Raw genomic sequence first — 18,299 nt, 5'->3', positions numbered from 1 at the left:
GCACTCTCTGCGTAAAAAACTTACCCCTGACATCTCCTCTGTACCTACTCCCAAGCACCTTAAAACTGTGCCCTCTCATGTTAGCCATCTCAGCCTTGGGAAAAAGCTTCTGACTATCCACACAATCAATGCCTCTCATCATTGATTAAAACACGTATTATTTGTATTTTCATACCAACTGTCAGGAAATCTAGAGGAGACTTAACCCAAAGGCATAGCAACGAAGACAATTCACTGACGATTGATAACAATAATAATGGACAACAAAAGTAACAAGCCCTGAGGGGCCACAAAACAAGAGAGAACAGATACGTAACGTGACAAGGCACAAGGTAACTGAAGACTAGGAGCAACTGGTTGGTTCGATGGGTGAGCAGGGACTATACATTAGAGTTGGGTTTAAATAGGCTGCAGGTAATGAGTTGGAAACGAGTGGCAGGTGACTTCTGTTAGCTGGGTGAAGATTAGAAGGTGCCTGCCTGTGCAGACCTGACAAGAATTCTGAAAAAAATAACTGCTGTTCTCCAGCACTGTTGACAACAAATTGTCTTAGGGTTTCTGAGAGAATCAGTATACAATGGACTGGTCTTACGCCAGGAATTTTGCAATTCCTTTCACAAGTGCAGTTAGGATTTTGGATCTCTGAGTCATATGTTCCTGTACACGCTCAATAAGCTATTGTAACTGAGTTTCAGACTAATTGCCTGATTTTGGCAGCCCTGTGTTGCTCAATTTGATCTCACACCTCTCCTTTAAATGTGTCTGTAAACTACAACAAACCATTTTATCAGCATTGGAGCGCTCTCTGTCTCCGTCTATCTCTGTCTCTCCCTTCTTCTCTTGGTGACATGCAGTTTAATCAGAAAAAAGAGGTTGTAAGATGATTCTGTGTAATTCATGAACAATCTTTGAATCAGTGAGCAAACAATATGGATTACAAAAATACCTGTAACTCTAACATTTCACTGAGATGATGGAATTGCTATTAAAACAGAAGAAAAAAATTTTGGACCTTAGTAAGGCATTAATAAAATGCTTCTTCAAAGTCAGAGTAAATTTATGATCACAATATACATATATTACCATGTACAACCCTGAGATTCATTTTCCTGCAGGCATTTACAGGAAAATAAAGATATACAATTAGAATCAGAATCAGGTTTTATATCACCAACACATGTTGTGAAATGTGTTGTTATGCAGCAGCAGTACAATGCAATACATAATAATAAAAACATACAATTCCCCACTCTGACCTTTTACTTCTTCTCACCAGCCAATTACTTTCCCCTGGATCCCCTCCTCCTTCGCTTTCTTCTATGGCCCACTCTCTTCTCCTATCAGATTCTTTCTTCTTCAACCCTTGACCTATCCAACCCACCTGGCTTCACCTATCACCTTCCAGCTAGCCTCTTTCCCCTCCCCTTACCTTTTTATACTGGCATCTTCCCCCTTTCTTCTCAATCCTGAAGAAAAGTCTCGGCCAAAAATGTTGACTGTTTATTCTTCTCCATAGATGCTGTCTGAACTGCTGAGTTCCTCCAGCATTTTGTGTGTGTTGCTCTGGATTTCCAGCATCTGCAGAATTTCTGTGTAAATAAATGTATAGCCATAATATTGTATTTTGGATTAGAATACTGAATAAGACCTATTTTTAAATGGTTGCACATTTAGAAGATTTAGTAATCTTTAATTAAAATGCTATGATCTATTGCTTACCTGTATTCTGCTCAGCTGAAATATGCCATTGTTTTGATCAATTATCAGAGTATTTGATACATGTTCTGTGTAAGAACTTCAATAATAATAAATCTTATTTTAACTTATAAACACACGAGATTCTGCAGATGCTGGAAATCCAGATCAACGCACATACAGTGCTGGAGGAACTCAGCAGATCAGGCAGCGTCTATGGAGAGAAATAAACAGTCGACATTTTGGGCTGAGGCTCTTCATCAGAATTGACTGATGATTGTAACAGACAGTAATTCTTTATGTATTGTACTGCAGTACTGTCATAAAACAATAAATTTTGCAATATATAATAAACCTGTTTCTGATTCTGAACCTGGCCAAAAGAGACTATGTCAAATTTAACTTCTATGTGAGATTCCCATTCAATTTATTGTCTAGTGTATTTACCCAATTATAATTCAAAGCATTAGTGATGTACAGAATTAGTTGTTGGTGTTATACTATGGAGAGGAAGGTGTACCTACAAGGCTGTGCTTCGATTCAACCGTTAAGGTGTTAGTGTTGTATAGAAGTAGTGGTCGGTGTTGCACAATGGGGATGAAGGTGTAACTGCAACTGCAAGGCTGTGGTTCGATTCAAGCGTTAAGGTGTTAACAAATGCGAGCTTTGAGTTACCATGAGTGAATCAGCTGAAGTATGTACATATGGTGGATAACGTTGCTCGCACTCCTGAGCAAATCAGTGTCGCAAACATGTCATGTGACAGTCTCTCATTCCACAATAAAAGATGGTCTGCGCCAATTAAAAGACAAGTGATGTCATCTGTACAAATACTAAGCCCTTGTCACTTCTGTTCCAGGCTAATTGTGGACGCGTCTATGACAAATAAACAGATGTGTTTCTTGACAGAAGTGAGGCAGGTGACAGTATTTTTTTATTTTTTTATGTTACTTTAAATATTGTCACGATTTGGATCTGGGTTTCAGCTATCAAAAAAAAAACTTGTGGGAAAATTTATTTCCTCAATTATGTACAAGTCTGTTACCATGTTGAATGATAACCACTTAGAGAGAGTGAAGGGGGAAAACTGCAAAGCATTCAGTTTCTGCTTGGTGTTGAGTATGTCAGTGTTAATACCTGTAGTCACCCGTGATATCTGGGTACCCAACACCCACCCTTTCAATTTCTCAGTAATCTTCTGAGATCTATTATTACGTGATAAATATTTCAGGACCTCCAAGTGTAATAAAAAGTGGTCTTCCCCTTACAAACTGTTACCTTTTCTGTCCATATTCCTTACAGCAAATGTGTAAAGAAACTGACAAGGCTGAAGACAAGATGTGTTTCTGAATTTCCAGGCGATGTCGGCTAACGCAGAGCGCTTGCAGTATTAATTGCTGACATTTTTTTCAGTAAGCCACTGAGCTGCTCGCACTTAGCGAACTAAAAGTTCACAGCTCTCCAAGGAATCGACACATTTTTGTTGTTTCTTGCGACATGATGTTGTCTTTAATGAAACGGAGCATTTAGGGAATTTCAGATTGTTTCATCCAGGCACCAGTAGCCTTTGGATAAATGGCGCAGCGACTGCTTTCAAGTCCCGAGGCTGAAGTCTTTCAGATGACTAAAAAGAATCAGTGTCCTAAACTAAAGCTTCTTTCGATGCGGTTCATTCTTTCTCCTTTAGGATGTGCTCCCCTCCAGGGGCCAGGGCAGTGCCCAGACGTGTTGCTAACTCTCTCTTGTGTCCCTTTTGTCCTGCCCCAGACTAAGAGGTTCTTTGTGTTTTCACATAACAAGTAGACTCAAAGACTATAAACACTGGCAGAGCTGAGTTTGTATGATAGAATCCACTGAAGGCTTTTTTCCCCCTAAAGACCAAACCATTGGTGGTTAGCTAATAGCCACACTAGGGGCAAATGCCTTCCTCGCTCCCTTTTGCCTCTAAGCACAGCCTCACTACCTGTAGATACACTCAGATGAATTATTTCTGCATGTAGTGGAGGAAAATAACTGCCTTCTTTTACTAACAAAGATCGGGTGTGCTTTACTTGCAAGAGAATTCAAGCCTTAGGCATTGCCATGAAGCTGTTTTGCATGTCAAATGATAGATTCATTTCACCAAAGCCAACAGATGTAGTAATTCTTTCACGTTCACACCAGATCAAGCGTCTGCACTCACACGTGTGATTGTTCTAGATGTGATGGTATAGGTAGAAATGTCTCAATCTGTCAGGTTTCACATGACAATGCCACACTATGTAATTAAACACACATAAAAATAATATTCTCATCCCATTGACAAGTAGAAAGTAAGAAACTGCTGTTTTTCTTGCTTTTCCTTTACGGCTGGTAGCAAATTTAGGTGTCCAACACGGCTTTGGTCAAAACAGCGTAATAAGTTGCTCATTTAGTACATCTTATTTTAATGTAAATAATGCACCGTGGGGGAGAAACGCTCTGGTTGGCGACACATTTACTCAAAGTGCTCTTGTGATGTCATTACACACAGTGAACAGAACAGAGCCTCCCCTCCCCCATTATTTCACCGAGGGTTGAAGACCGTGCCACTTTTTACAATTGTATTTTCCAATTCCCCCCTCCCCCCACCTGTTCGGAACGTTCTGCGTTAAAGTTATGCAGGCACTAGGGGTCTCTAGATTACTCAGGAAAAACAGGAATTCTTCATGGCCTAGGCAAGTAAGCGAGGCTATTTGACCATGAAGGTACCACACAACTGAGCCCATTTCTGTCTTCATAGCTATACAAATCTCAGATAGGTTTCACTGGGAAGACGTTTGAGAAAGAACTCTGATTCTCCACTGTCCCTCATCCATCCTGTTTTAGTTTAAGGGGGTACCCGCTCTGGTCACAGACTGTTTGTTTCACTTCCATTGGGGAAGACATGTAGTACGCAGGCCAAGACCATCAGACTCAAAACAGTTACTTTCCCCAAGCAGTAAGGCTGGTCAACCCCTCCACCCACTAATTCCACCACTATTTTATTATTTCTTGTCAACCACCTTATGAACAGCCTAGTATCACTTTATGGACACACAATCAATCTGTGTAGATAAGCAATCTTATGTATTTCAAAGTTCAAAGTAAATTTATTATCAAACTACATACCATATATGTCACCATATACAACCCTGAGATTAATTTTCTTGAATAAATAAATCCATAATGGAATCAATGAAAAATCGCACCAACATGGATGTTCAACCAGTGTGCAAATACAAAATAAAAGAAATAATAATAATAATAAATAAATAAATATCAAGAACATGAGATGGAGAGTCTATAAGACGATAAGACATAGAAGCAGAATTAGGCCATTTGGCCCATCGAGCCTGCTAGCCCTTCAATCATGACTGATCCTTTTGTTACCCCTCCTCAGCACCTCTTCCCAGGCCATCTCCCTGTAAACTTTGATGCCATGGCCAAACAAGAATTTATCAATCTCTGCTTTGAATGCACCCAAAGATCTGGTCTCCATAGCTGCATGTGGCAACAAATTGCACAAACTTACCACCTTCTGGCTAAAGAAATTTCCCCAGATATCTGTTTTGAAAGGTACCCTTCTATCCTGAGGCTGTGCCCTCTAGTTCTAGACTCTCCCACCATGGAAACATCCTTTCCACATCTACTCTGTCTAGGTCTTTCAACATTCAAGAGATATCTAGGAGATCCCCCCTCATCCTTCTGGATTCCAGTGAGTACAGGCCCAGGGCCATCAAATGTTCCTCATATGATAACCCTTTCATTTCTGGAATCATCCTTGTGAACCTCCTCTGAACCTTCTCCAATGCCAACACATCTTTTCTTAGATAAGGAGCCCAGACCTGTTCACAATACCTGTTCACCAATGCCTTATAAAGCCTCAGCATCACACCCCTGCTCTTATATTCTAGACCTCTTGAAATGAATGCTATCATTGCATATCCCTTCCTCACTATTGACTTAGCCTGCAAGCTAACCTTTATGGTGTTCTGCACAAGGACTCCTAAATCCCTTCGAATCCCAGATTTTTGGATTTTCTCACTGTTTATAAAATAGTCTGCATGTTTATTTCTTCTACCAAGGTGCATGACCACACATTTTCCAACATTGTGTTTCATCAGCCACTTTCTTGCCATTCTCCTATCTGTCTAAGTCCTTCGGCAGCTTTTTTGTTTCCTGAAAACTACCTGCCCCTCCACCAATATTCGCATCTTCATATCATCTGCAAACTTGGCACAAAACCATCTATTCCATCATCTAAATCATTGATATGTAGCAGAAAAAGAAGCAGCCCCAACAATGAACCCTGGGAAACAACACTGGTCTCTGGCAGCCAACCAGAAAAGGATCCTTTTATTCACACTCGCTGTCTCCTACCAATCAGCCAATGCTCTAACCATGCCAGTAACTTTCTTGTAATGCCATGGGCTCTGAACTTGGTAAGCAGCCTCATGTGTGGCACCTTGTCAAAGGGCTTCTGAATATCCAAAGTTACAACATCCACTGCAACCACTTACCTGTATTCAACTCAGAAAGTTCCAACAGGTTCATCAGGCAGGATTTTCCCTGAAGGAAACCAAGCTGACTTTGTCCTACCTTTTCCTGTGTCACCAAGTACTTCATTACCTCATCCTTAGCAATTGACTCCAACATCTTCCCAACCACTGAGGTCAGGCTAATTGGTCTATAATTTCCTTTCTGCTACCTCCCATCTTTCTTAAAGAGTGGAGTGACATTTGCATGAAACCCCTTTTGTGGGCATCTCTGGAAATGTGGCTCGTTAGCCCCTCACTAGCAGCCACAGGAGTCTATGGCGAGAAACCACCTTTCTCAGGCTTCGTAGGTCTAGAGAGTATATGACTTTGGTCCCAGCAAATCCATGGGGTTGGAATGTCTTGCCCACTCAAACCCTGGTTTGTGTGATTGCTGACATGCAATGGCCCATTGGCATAAAATAACAGATTGTGCACGACATACAGTTATAAACAAGTATGTTTGTGAATGTTTATCTTAACCAAAGAGTTGATAAAGAAAAGAAAGAAAAAAGACAGAAGGGGCCCATTATAATTAAACAGTCAAATGTGCACAGGTCAGAGCTCAAATCTTTCAAAAGCCATATTCACTGATCCTTGGCAGACCTCCGCGCCTTGGCTCCATCGAATTGCCTTTCCCCGCCAGATCAAATCCTATGACCCATTCTCTCTAGCATCTTCTCTCTTCATCTCTGACTAAACAAAGACAAAGACACACACCGTGTCAGTCACAAAGCCGCTCCCCCCAGGCTCCTCTAGAACCTACTCCCGTTCCACTCTCCTGATGGGATGGCCCACATTCCTAAGCATCCCTTATCTCTAACAGTAACCTAAACACTGCTTCTACAGAAAGACCATTACATCAGATACCCCATTACATTAGCAGGAAAACTTTTACCAGGGCATTACATACAATTTGCCAGTCCTCTGGAACCATGCCAGAATCCAATAATTCTTGAAGGATCATTACTAATGCCTCCACAATCTTTATCACTACCTCTTTCAGAGCCCTAGGGTGCAGTTCATCTGTTCTGGGTGACTTATGTACTCTTAGGCCTTTCAGCTTTTTGAGCACGTTCACCCCTGTAATAGTAACTGCACTCACTTCTCTTCCCCCACACCCTTCAACACCTGGTACACTGTTAGTGTCTTCCACAGTGAAGACTGACGCAAAATACTCATTTAGTTCATCTGTCATCTCCTTGACTTATTTCTCTAGTCTCATTTTCTAGTGGTCCTGTATCCACTCTCATCTCTCTTTTAGTTATTTTTAATACTTGAAAATGTTTTTTCTATCCATTTTGATATTGTTCACAAGCTTGCTTTCATTTTTCATCTTATCCCTCCTAATGATTCTTTCCAGTTGCTCTCTGTAGGTTTTTAAAAGCTTTCCAATCCTCTATCTTCCCAATAATTTTTGCTTTGTTGAGTCCTGGAAAGTGAGCCCATAGGTTATGGGAACATTTCAGTGATGGAGCGAGTGGAGTTAAGTATTTCATTATTATTGTTATTATTATTCTGCTCTTTATCTTATTGTGTTCTTTGTGCTGCATTGAATCTGGAGTAAAAATTATTTTGTTCTTCTTTACACTTGTGTAGAGGAAATGACATCAAACAATATTTAATCTTGAATCTAAAATCATTGTAATTTCGTTTCCCATCCCGGCTAAAATTGGCAGTGTTTGTGCCATTGTCTGTTATGGCTACACTTGTTCAGTGACACACAAGGATGTGTGTTTATCAAGATGTTCATTGTGACAGCCACTCAGTCATTCGTTATGATTGTATATGCCACAGATTTCATCTCACCATTTTTGACAGGCTGCTCTAGTTCCAGTTATATGAATTCAACAAATTTTGAATGATCTATAATGCTTGAATTATTTCTGCTAATCAGAACTGAGTACATTTTTTCACCAAGGATGAACAAGCCTGAGACATTCCTGAAGTAGGAAATCTTGATAAACAACTTCTACAAATATAGTGACATAAAATAACATAGGGTAAGAGTTTACGAAGATTTAACGTGTCCAGATCAAATTCCTCTTTAAGTTGTTTATTTCTATTTATTTGTTTGTTTGTTTGTTTATTATTGATTGGGATACAGCGCAGAACAGGCTCTTTCTGCCCTTCAAGATGCACTGCCCAGCAACCCTCAGTTTAACCCGAGCCTAATCAGGGGACAGTTTTCAATGGCTATTCAGCCTACTAACCAGTACATCTTTAGACTGTGGGAGGAAAGCAGAGCACGCGGAGGAAACCCACGTATTCCATATGGGGGACGGATAAATTCCTTACAGTTGACATTGGGATTGAACTCTGAACTCCAATGCCCTGAGCTGTGATACTCTGACATTAACCACCATGCTACCAGATGTGTTGGTTCATGGAAACTAGAACAGTCAACATCTCCATTGACTCAGAGAATCATGAAAAGGTGTTCTAATCTCCACAAATCTCGTCACCCAAGCCTCAGCTTCTGTCCAAACTCGCACCATCACCCTCAACAACTTCCCTTTGGGTAGGGGTCGACACAGGCTGAGACTCGGAATGGTTCTATTTCAGAAACCAAGCAACACACACAAAATGCTGGTGAACGCAGCAGGCCAGACAGCATCTCTAGGAAGAGGTACAGTCGACGTTTCAGGCCGAGACCCTTCGTCAGGACTAACTGAAAGAAGAAATAATAAGAGATTTGAAAGTGGGAGGGGAGGGGGAGATCCGAAATGATAGGAGAAGACAGGAGGGGGAGGGGTGGAGCTAAAAGCCAGAAAGTTGATTGGCAAAAGGGATACGAGGCCGGAGAAGGGAGAGGATCATGGGACCGGAGGCCTAGGGAGAAAGAAAGGAGGAGGAGAGCACCAGAGGAAGATGGAGAGCAGGCAAAGAGTTATTGTGAGAGGGACAGAGAGAGAGAAAAGAGAGAGAAAAAGGGGGGGGGGGGATTAATTAATTAATTAATTAATTAATAAGGGATGGGGTAAGAACCAGAGGGAGGGCATTAGCGGAAGTTAGAGAAGTCGATGTTCATGCCATCAGGTTGGAGGCTACCCAGACGGAATATAAGGTGTTGTTCCTCCAAACTGAGTGTGGCTTCATCTTTACAGTAGAGGAGGCCATGGACAGACATATCAGAATGGGAATGGGACATGGAATTAAAATGTGTGGCCACTGGGAGATCCTGCTTTCTCTGGCTGACAGAGCGTAGGTGTTCAGCAAAGCGGTCTCCCAGTCTGCGTCGGGTCTCGCCAATATGTAAAAGGCCACATCGGGAGCACCGGACGCAGTATATCACCCCAGCTGACTCACAGGTGAAGTGTCGCCTCACCTGGAAGGACTGTTTGGGGCCCTGAATGGTGGTAAGGGAGGAAGTGTAAGGGCATGTGTAGCACTTGTTCCGCTTACAAGGATAAGTGCCGGGAGAGAGATTGGTGGGAAGGGAGGGGGGGGACGAATGGACAAGGGAGTCACGTCAGGAGCGATCCCTGCGGAAAGCAGAGAGGGGGGGGAGGGAAAGATGTGCTTAGTAGTGGAATCCCGTTGGAGGTGGCGGAAGTTACAGAGAATTATGTGTTGGACCCAGAGGCTGGTGGTGTGGTAAGTGAGGACAAGGGAACTCTATCCCTAGTGGGGTGGTGGGAGGATGGGGTGAGAGCAGATGTGCGTGAAATGGGAGAGATGCATTTGAGATCAGAGTTGATGGTGGAGGAAGGGAAGCCCCTTTCTTTAAAAAAGGAAGACATCTCCTTCGTCCTGGAATGAAAGGCCTCATCCTGAGAGCACATGCGGAGGAGACGGAGGAATTGCGAGAAGGGGATGGCATTTTTGCAAGAGACATGGTGGGAAGAAGAATAGTCCAGGTAGCTGTAAGAGTCCGTCGGCTTATAGTAGACATCAGTCCGCCCTCAAGTTCTTGTCTCTCCCTATCTCTGGTATTTTGTTCCATCTCTGTGGCATTCTTTTCAGATTCTCACCTTTCTTTTTGAATTGTAACACCTATTCATTATTAATTCTACTCACAGATTGAGATTTGGATTTAATTATCACATAAACAAACAGTGAAATGTGTCATTTGTGTTACTAGCAAACACACCGAGGGATCTGCTAGGCCATTCCTCAAGTGTCACCACACATTCCGGCAGCAACATATCGTATCCACAACACCCAGCAGAACGACACAGAACACAACAAGCAGCAGCAAAACATAATGATGGGTCTCGGCCCAAAACGTCACCTGTGTATTCACTTCCATAGATGCTGGATGGCCTGTTGGGCTCCTCCGGAACTTCCTGTGTGTTACTTGGATTTCTAGCACCTGCAGGTATTCTCATGTACCAGTAAAGCAAGCCCCTTTACTCCAAGCCCTACACCCCACACGCACATATGGACAGTTTTCCCTGAACTGTATTAGTGATCTAACCCACTTTCTTATGTATGACACTTTGCATTTTTTTTTTGTTTGGCAACATCCCTGCGAATCATCCTGGCTTGTATCGTCACTCCTGTGAACCATCTTGGTTTGTCTCGTTACTCCTGTGAACCATCTTGGCTTGTGTCGTCACTCCCGTGAATCATCTTGACTTGTGTCGTCACTCCTGTGAATCATCTTGGGTTGTCTCGTTACTCCTGTGAATCATCTTGGCTTGTGTTGTCACTCTTATGAATCATCTTGACTTGTGTCGTCACTCCTGTGAATCATCTTCGGTTGTCTCTTCACCCCTGTGAATAATCTTGGCTTGTCTTCTTACTCCTATGAACCATCTTTGCTTGTCTCGTCACCTCTGTGAACCATCTTGGTTTGTCTCGTCACTCCTGTGAATCATCTTGGTTTGTCTCGTCACTCCTGCGAACCATCTTGGCTTGTGTCGTCACCTCTGTGAACCATCTTGGCTTGTCTCGTCTCTCCTGTGAACCATCTTGGCTTGTCTCGTCGCCCCTGTGAATCATCTTGGCTTGTCTCGTCACTCCTGTGAACCATCTTGGCTTGTGTTGTCACCCCTGTGAATCATCTTGGCTTGTCTCGTCACTCCTGTGAACCATCTTGGCTTGTGTTGTCACCCCTGTGAATCATCTTGGCTTGTCTCGTCACTCCTGTGAACCATCTTGGCTTGTGTTGTCACCCCTGTGAATCATCTTGGCTTGTCTCGTCACTCCTGTGAACCATCTTGGCTTGTCTCGTCACTCCTATGAATCATCTTGGCTTGTCTCGTCTCTCCTGTGAACCATCTTGGCTTGTCTTGTCCCTTCTGTGAACCATCTAGGCTTGTGTCGTCACTCCTGCGAGCCATCTTGGCTTGTCTCATCACTCCTGTGAATCACCTTGACTTGTCTCATCATTCCTGTGAATCATCTTGGGTTGATCCTTACTCTGTGAATCATCTTGGTTTGTCTTGTCTCTCCTGTGAATCATCTTGGTTTATTTTGTCACTCCTTGGCTTGTCTTTGTTTATGTATAGTTTTTCATAAATTCTATTGTATTTCTTTATTTTCCTGTAAATGCATGCAAGAAAATGAATCTCAGGATATATATACACTTTGATAATAAATTTACTTTTGACTGTTTTTGTTAACACTGTCCTGCCAAATGTAACACTCAAGTCAGTATTTGTCCATTCACAGTGACATCAGTTAACAGGAACAGGTCCTTTCAGAGAGTTTTATAGATATTGAAAAAACAGTGGCATCAATTAACACAATAACAATGGCAATTTACTCCCTTTACAGTAAATGCACAGTAGGGGTATGGAGGGCTATGGTCCCAGTGCAGGTCGATGGAAGTAGGCAGTTTAAATGGTTTGGCACAGATTAGATGGGCCAAAAGGCCTGTTTCTGTGCTGTACTTTTCTTTGACTCTATATCCCTGCCATAGACTGCCCTAAGCACAGAGAAAGCTGTGGTGTGGGGTTAGCAACCTCATCCCATAAAAACCCAGAGCCACAGAAACTTCAACAAAAGCTCAAAAAACCTCATCCCTGGGAGAGGAGGGATCTTCGATGGGCTACACCTGGGGACAATTTGAAAGACTGGCCCAGGACAGAGGTCTTTCGCAAGCTGCTGTCAGCAGCCTGTGCCCCAGTAGAGGTGAGAGGTTTGAGAAGAAGTAGAAATATGCCGAATGAGATTTGGGAAACTATTCATCCACTTTAATAATCGTATGCCGGCCGCAACGCTCACAAGCTAGATCAGATATGAGATGATATAAAGTAACTTGTAGCCTTTGTGAGAAATGACTTTCAACTTTCGGATGAGGCTTTTGAAAGCAAGCATAAAGGAAGAAGTCATTAATACAATAATATCAAAGAGGATTGACAGAGTACATTGGCATCGCTACAGGCATTCTTAATTTAAAAGGTGAGAACGTTACCAGCAAGCCTCCTTTATTACATTCATGCTGCTCGTAGCACTGTCTGGTATGGAGGGGTCACTGCAGTGTACTGGAAAAAGCTGCTAAGAGTTGTAAGCTCAGCCAGCTGCTTCATGGGCACCAGCCTCCTTGGCATCCAGGACATCTTCAAAAGGCGGTGTCCCAAAAAGGCAGCATCCATTGAGGACCCCCATCAACCTGGACATGCCCATTTCTCATTGCTAGCATTAAAGAGGAGGTACAGGAGCCTGAAGACACACACTATATGTTTCACACAATATATATATATATATTCACACACTATATGTGACACACAATATATATATATTTCTTATGGAAATGTAGAACTTTTTAAATAGATTGCACTGTACTGCTGCCATAAAACAGCAAATTTCAGGCACAGGCCAAGGCTGATGATATTAAACGTAATTCTGTCTGTGATTCTGAGGTTGCTCCGACATTCTAGGAACAAACGAAATGCCGATGCAGTAATAAGAGAAACAGTGCATCACCTCCCTGGTTACAAATGAGATGGATGTTTGTGGTTAGGTGCCTTTAGTTAAATCTGTTGTTAATAAGGGTGGAACGTCTGGGGGCAGTTGGGCACTGTTTGGGCACAGTATGATCCCAGAGGATATGGAGCCTAAAACTCTGGCTTGACGATTGTTAGAGACAGAGATTTCATTGTGTCTTTGGCATGTTTCTGGGAAGAACTCAGAAATTTGATTATCTTGTATGCACACAAGGTTGTGTGATCTCTTTCTATTCGTCCTTGCATATAGTATAGATCCTAAATTGCAGGACTTTGTATGGGAGGTTCCAATTACAAAGGATGCCTATGAATAAATAGTAACAATATTGAATAGGCTCCAAACAAGTGCTCCCAGGTTAAAATCCTAATCTGAAAATCCACAACAAAAGAAAATTTCAAAGTGATTTTGTTTCAAACCAAACTATTACCCAATTATTTGTTAATTTATTGATTCATTTATTTAGAGAAATGGGGTGGAATTGGCCCTTCTGCCCCTCGAAACACAGTGAAGGCAACAGCAGAAGAGATCGATATCTTGATGCATCCAGAACGGGTTGAGCTGTAAGCACAGGGGTACAAAGGTGAGGCTTATGCTGAAGACTGACTGCTCAGCATCTCAGAGAGTGAGGTTGAGGGTAGGTGTGGGGATACTGAGGGCCTGGCAGGACTTGGACCTAGGGCAAAGTAGGGGATCAGAAGAGCGAGCGAAGTTCGAAGTAAATTTATTAACAAAGTTACATATATACAACCCTGACATCCATTTTCTTGCAGGCATATTCAATAAATCCATAATAAGATCATAAATAAAAGACCACACCAGCTTGGGTGTTCATCATTTTTCAAAAAACAGCATACAAACAAGAAAGAAATAATAAAAATAAATAAATAAGCAATAAATATTGAGAACATGAGATGAAGAGTCCTTGAAAGTGAGTCCGTTGGTTGTGGGAGCATTTCAGTGATGAGGCAAGTGAAGTTGAGTGAAGTTATCCTGTTTGGTTCAAGAGACTGATGGATGAGGGGTAATGACTGTTCCTGAACCTGGTGATATGGGACTTGCGGCTCCTGTTCCTTCTTTCTGGTGGCAGCAGGGAGAAGAGAGCATGTCCTGGCTGGTGGGGTCCCTGATGAGGGATGCTACCTTCTTGCGACACCACTTCATTCAGATATGCTCAATGGTGGGGAGGACTTTAACCATGATGGACCTGTGAAGGGTGATGGGAGGCGGGAAGAGGGGGACTTGGGAGTGGTGAGTTGTGGAAGTAGGGGAATTCACCACAGAGACTGAAAGAGAATCTCAGTCAGGTTTAATATTACCGGCAAACCATAAGACCATAAGATACAGGAGCAGAATTTGGCCATTTGTCCCATTGAGTTTGCTCTTCTGTTTCATCATGGCTGATCCAATTTTCCACTCAGCCTCTTTCTCCTGCCTTCTCCCTGTATCCCTTCATGCCCTGATTAATTTAGAATCTATCAATCTCTGCCTATACATAAAGACTTGGCTTCCACATCTGCCAGTGGCAAAGAATTCCACAGATTCACCACTCCTTGACATGATGTGAAATTTGTTGTTTTGTGGCAGCAGTGCATTGCAATAATTAATAATAAAAACTATAAATTACAATAAGAATATATATAAAAATAAAAAACATATATCAATTAAATAAGTTGTGCAATAAGAGAGGAAAAAGTAGTGTGGTCATGTTCATGGGCTCATTGTCTGATGGCGGAGGGAAAGAAGATGTTCCTGAAACATTGAGTGTGTGTCTTCAGGCTCCTGTGCCTCCTCCCTGATGAAGAGAGGGCATGTCCTGGGTGATGGGGGTCCTCAGTGAAAAATGCCACCTTTTTGAGGCATGGTCTTTTGAAGGTGTCCTGGAGGCTGGGGAGAAGAGTGCCCATGATGGAGCTGGTGTGGCGGGGTGGGGAGGGGTGGGGGTCTTGTGGTGGGTTATGAGGGCAGAGGGCAGTTGGCTTGTGGAGTACAGGGGTGGGAGAAGGAGGAGAGAAATCTGATGGAGCATTGGGACTTGGAAGGAGGGAGTGCAGGAACAGATTAGGAAAAGAAGTTAGAACAGAATTGGTCTCAGAGTTCCTTATGGGACTTGCAAAACATTCTCACTGAGTCATACAAATTAAAATCATAACTCTCTGAACGTCTGCTTTGCTAGCAGATCCCAACTTAACTCAGCTCCAAAGTACAATCAGCTGACTGGTTTGTATTTCATTATCTGTGGATTCTATTTAACATAAGGCATGAAGTATATAACCTTTTGATGTTACAGACTTAGAAAAATGACTGAACAAAAATCAAAAATCAAATTTTTAGAACTTACTATAATAATGATATTTGTTTCCTGTTGTATGCAACGACTTGTATGGGAGACCTCAGAAGTCTGGACCCAGTGGTACAAGTAGTTGTCACAAACTGGCATCTTCCTTGTTTGTGGAGGATGACCATGATTTCATCTGTGCCTCATCATGTGCCACAGGAGAGAGCTGAGTATCAAATGTGAGTGAGCTGCCCCAGAATAGACACGACAAGCCCTTCACAAGAGTTGTTACCCCTCCCTGAACACTCGATATAATACAGTAAGCATTTTGGCTCTGCTATTTAAATTTCTCTTTCACTTAAATACCAAACAGTAGGGATTTTTTTCCAATTCATTCTTGAGAAACAAGTGAATTCAAGGTAAGCATGTCTTTCAGTGAAGTTAAATCTAGATTAGCTTTAATTGTCGCATGTACGTTGAAATATACAGTGAATGCAATCTTTATGCCAAATCAAATCAGCGAAGCTTCCATGCCCACACCTCACCAACCCTAACCCGTACACCAATGGAATATGGGAAGAAACCCATGCAGTCATGAGGAGAACAAAAGATCTGCTTACAGTCAGCAGCAGGAATTGAACCCCCATTCTTACAGCTGGTGCTGTAGAGCAATACACTGCCTGCTACGCCATTCTGCTGCTCAACATGTACTGATCCCTTCATTAGTTATGTAAGATAGTGTCAAGATTGGAACTTGCATCAATGTTGTGTGAGGGTCTCGGGTATTTCTAGTTTGTACTGGTAGGCGTTCTACACTGGTTGCTTCTATCCACCTGGCAGCCTGGATTTAATATTAGATGTTTACTGTGGGCTCCAGTCTCTATTCCAACTGCAGAATTACTTCTCCATTGGTACAAGGCAGAATTTACTGAATCAGTACACAGGGTCTAACATGGTGTTCCATTCAATATACTTTGAACTTCAGATATTTGAAAAATTGAGTGCTATGTGGGAGGGAAAGGTTAAATTGACCTCAGAGTAGGTTAAAAATTCAGCACAACATTGTGGGCTAAAGGGCCTGAACTGTGCTGTGACATTCTATGTTTTGTGCTCTAACATTTATATGTGTTTATATTTATATATTTATATTTATATTTATTTACAATTATATATGTAATGTTCACTTCTTAGGTAACGGTTTTTCTGTAGCAGCAATGTTTGGGCTATGGCTGGAGATAACGGGGCTTCGGCATGTAGGGGTTAGCCAATCAGGAGTTTGTTGCCCTGTTTTGTCATTCTGGAAGCAGTTAATTTCGCAGGCTTTTGCCAGAGGGAGAGAGAGAGATGAAGAGAGAAGACGCGAATGGAGAGATTTGGTAGACCGCTGGATGGGGTGGACTCAGAACGGGGGTCCGAAGGTCGGAGACACTCGGAGGAGACTGCTGGTGGAAGAAGGACTACTGAACTACGTGAGCTCCAACTTCGTGTGCACCGACTGTTTAATAAGATTTGGGCCCTTTTTCTTTTATATTTTGTTTCTCTACTAACCATATATTCAAAGTAAGAGTTATATAGCTTAATTGTTTAGTCACATATTGTATACTGTTTGTTATTTTGGGGTACTGATTTGTAACAGGGGACACATCGCGCAGCATCCACCCAAACGAGATTTCTTAATTTTGGCCAGGCAGGGGGTTATCACCCCCTATACTAAGCCGCTAGGCGAAGTGAGTGTTACATATGTTTAATAATGATAAGAATTATTTTGTTTTACATTTACTTTGTAGTTCTCATATGATGCGATTGACTCAGTACACATAGGTTTGACAGCTTGCTTTAGCTGGCAACCCTTTTATCTTGGATTTGGAAACACTTGGGTTAAGTTCCAGCTCACCCTTCGCTGACATTGGGTAAAACTATCTTTCAGAGTGGATATGGAGCCAAGGTCTTGTCATTCCAGTATCTTAAGCTATATTTCTTTCTGTCCCAACAGTATCAAAGCTGTTCAATTCTTTCACAAACCGGCAGTTACTCAAGCATAAACCACAACGCATTAACACATGTAAGACCTGGTCATCGGCGTTTTGTTCACGAAGCTCTTTTTTCTATTCACATCTTTATTTCTTCGTCTTTTTAGCAGAAAAATATCCCTGGGACAGTAGTGATCAAGGCAGGGTTGGGAGCATTTAGCAGCAGTGGATTATCCTTGGGGCAGTAGTGGTCAAGGCAGGGTTGGGTACAGTTAACAGCAGTGGATTATCCTTGGGGCAGTAGTGGTCAAGGCAGGGTTGGGTACAGTTAACAGCAGTGGATTATCCCTGGGACAGTAGTGTCAAGGCAGGGTTGGGTACAGTTAACAGCAGTGGATTATCCCTGGGACAGTAGTGTCAAGGCAGGGTTGGGTACAGTTAACAGCAGTGGATTATCCTTGGGGCAGTAGTGGTCAAGGCAGGGTTGGGTATAGTTAACAGCAGTGGATTATCCCTGGGACAGTAGTGTCAAGGCAGGGTTGGGTACAGTTAACAGCAGTGGATTATCCCTGGGACAGTAGTGTCAAGGCAGGGTTGGGTACAGTTAACAGCAGTGGATTATCCCTGGGACAGTAGTGTCAAGGCAGGGCTGGGAGCAGTTAGCAGCAGTAGATGGGAAGGCAGTGTTGAGGAAGCAATGCGATTGTAGCAGGACTTGGACAAATTGGAAGAATGGGCAAAAATGTGGCAGATGGAATACAGTGTTGGGAAATGTATGATAATGCATTTACGTAAAAAGAAGAATAGTGCAGACTACTATCTAAATGGGGAGAAAGTTCAAATGTTAGAGGTGCAGGGGGGCTTAGAAGTCCTCGTGCAAGACTCCCAGAAAGTTAATTTACTGGTTGAGTCTGTGGTAAAGAAGGC

This window comes from Mobula birostris, chromosome 17 (genome assembly GCF_030028105.1).
Source record: "Mobula birostris isolate sMobBir1 chromosome 17, sMobBir1.hap1, whole genome shotgun sequence".
NCBI lineage: Eukaryota > Metazoa > Chordata > Chondrichthyes > Myliobatiformes > Myliobatidae > Mobula > Mobula birostris.
Note: the sequence above shows the minus strand (reverse complement) of the source record.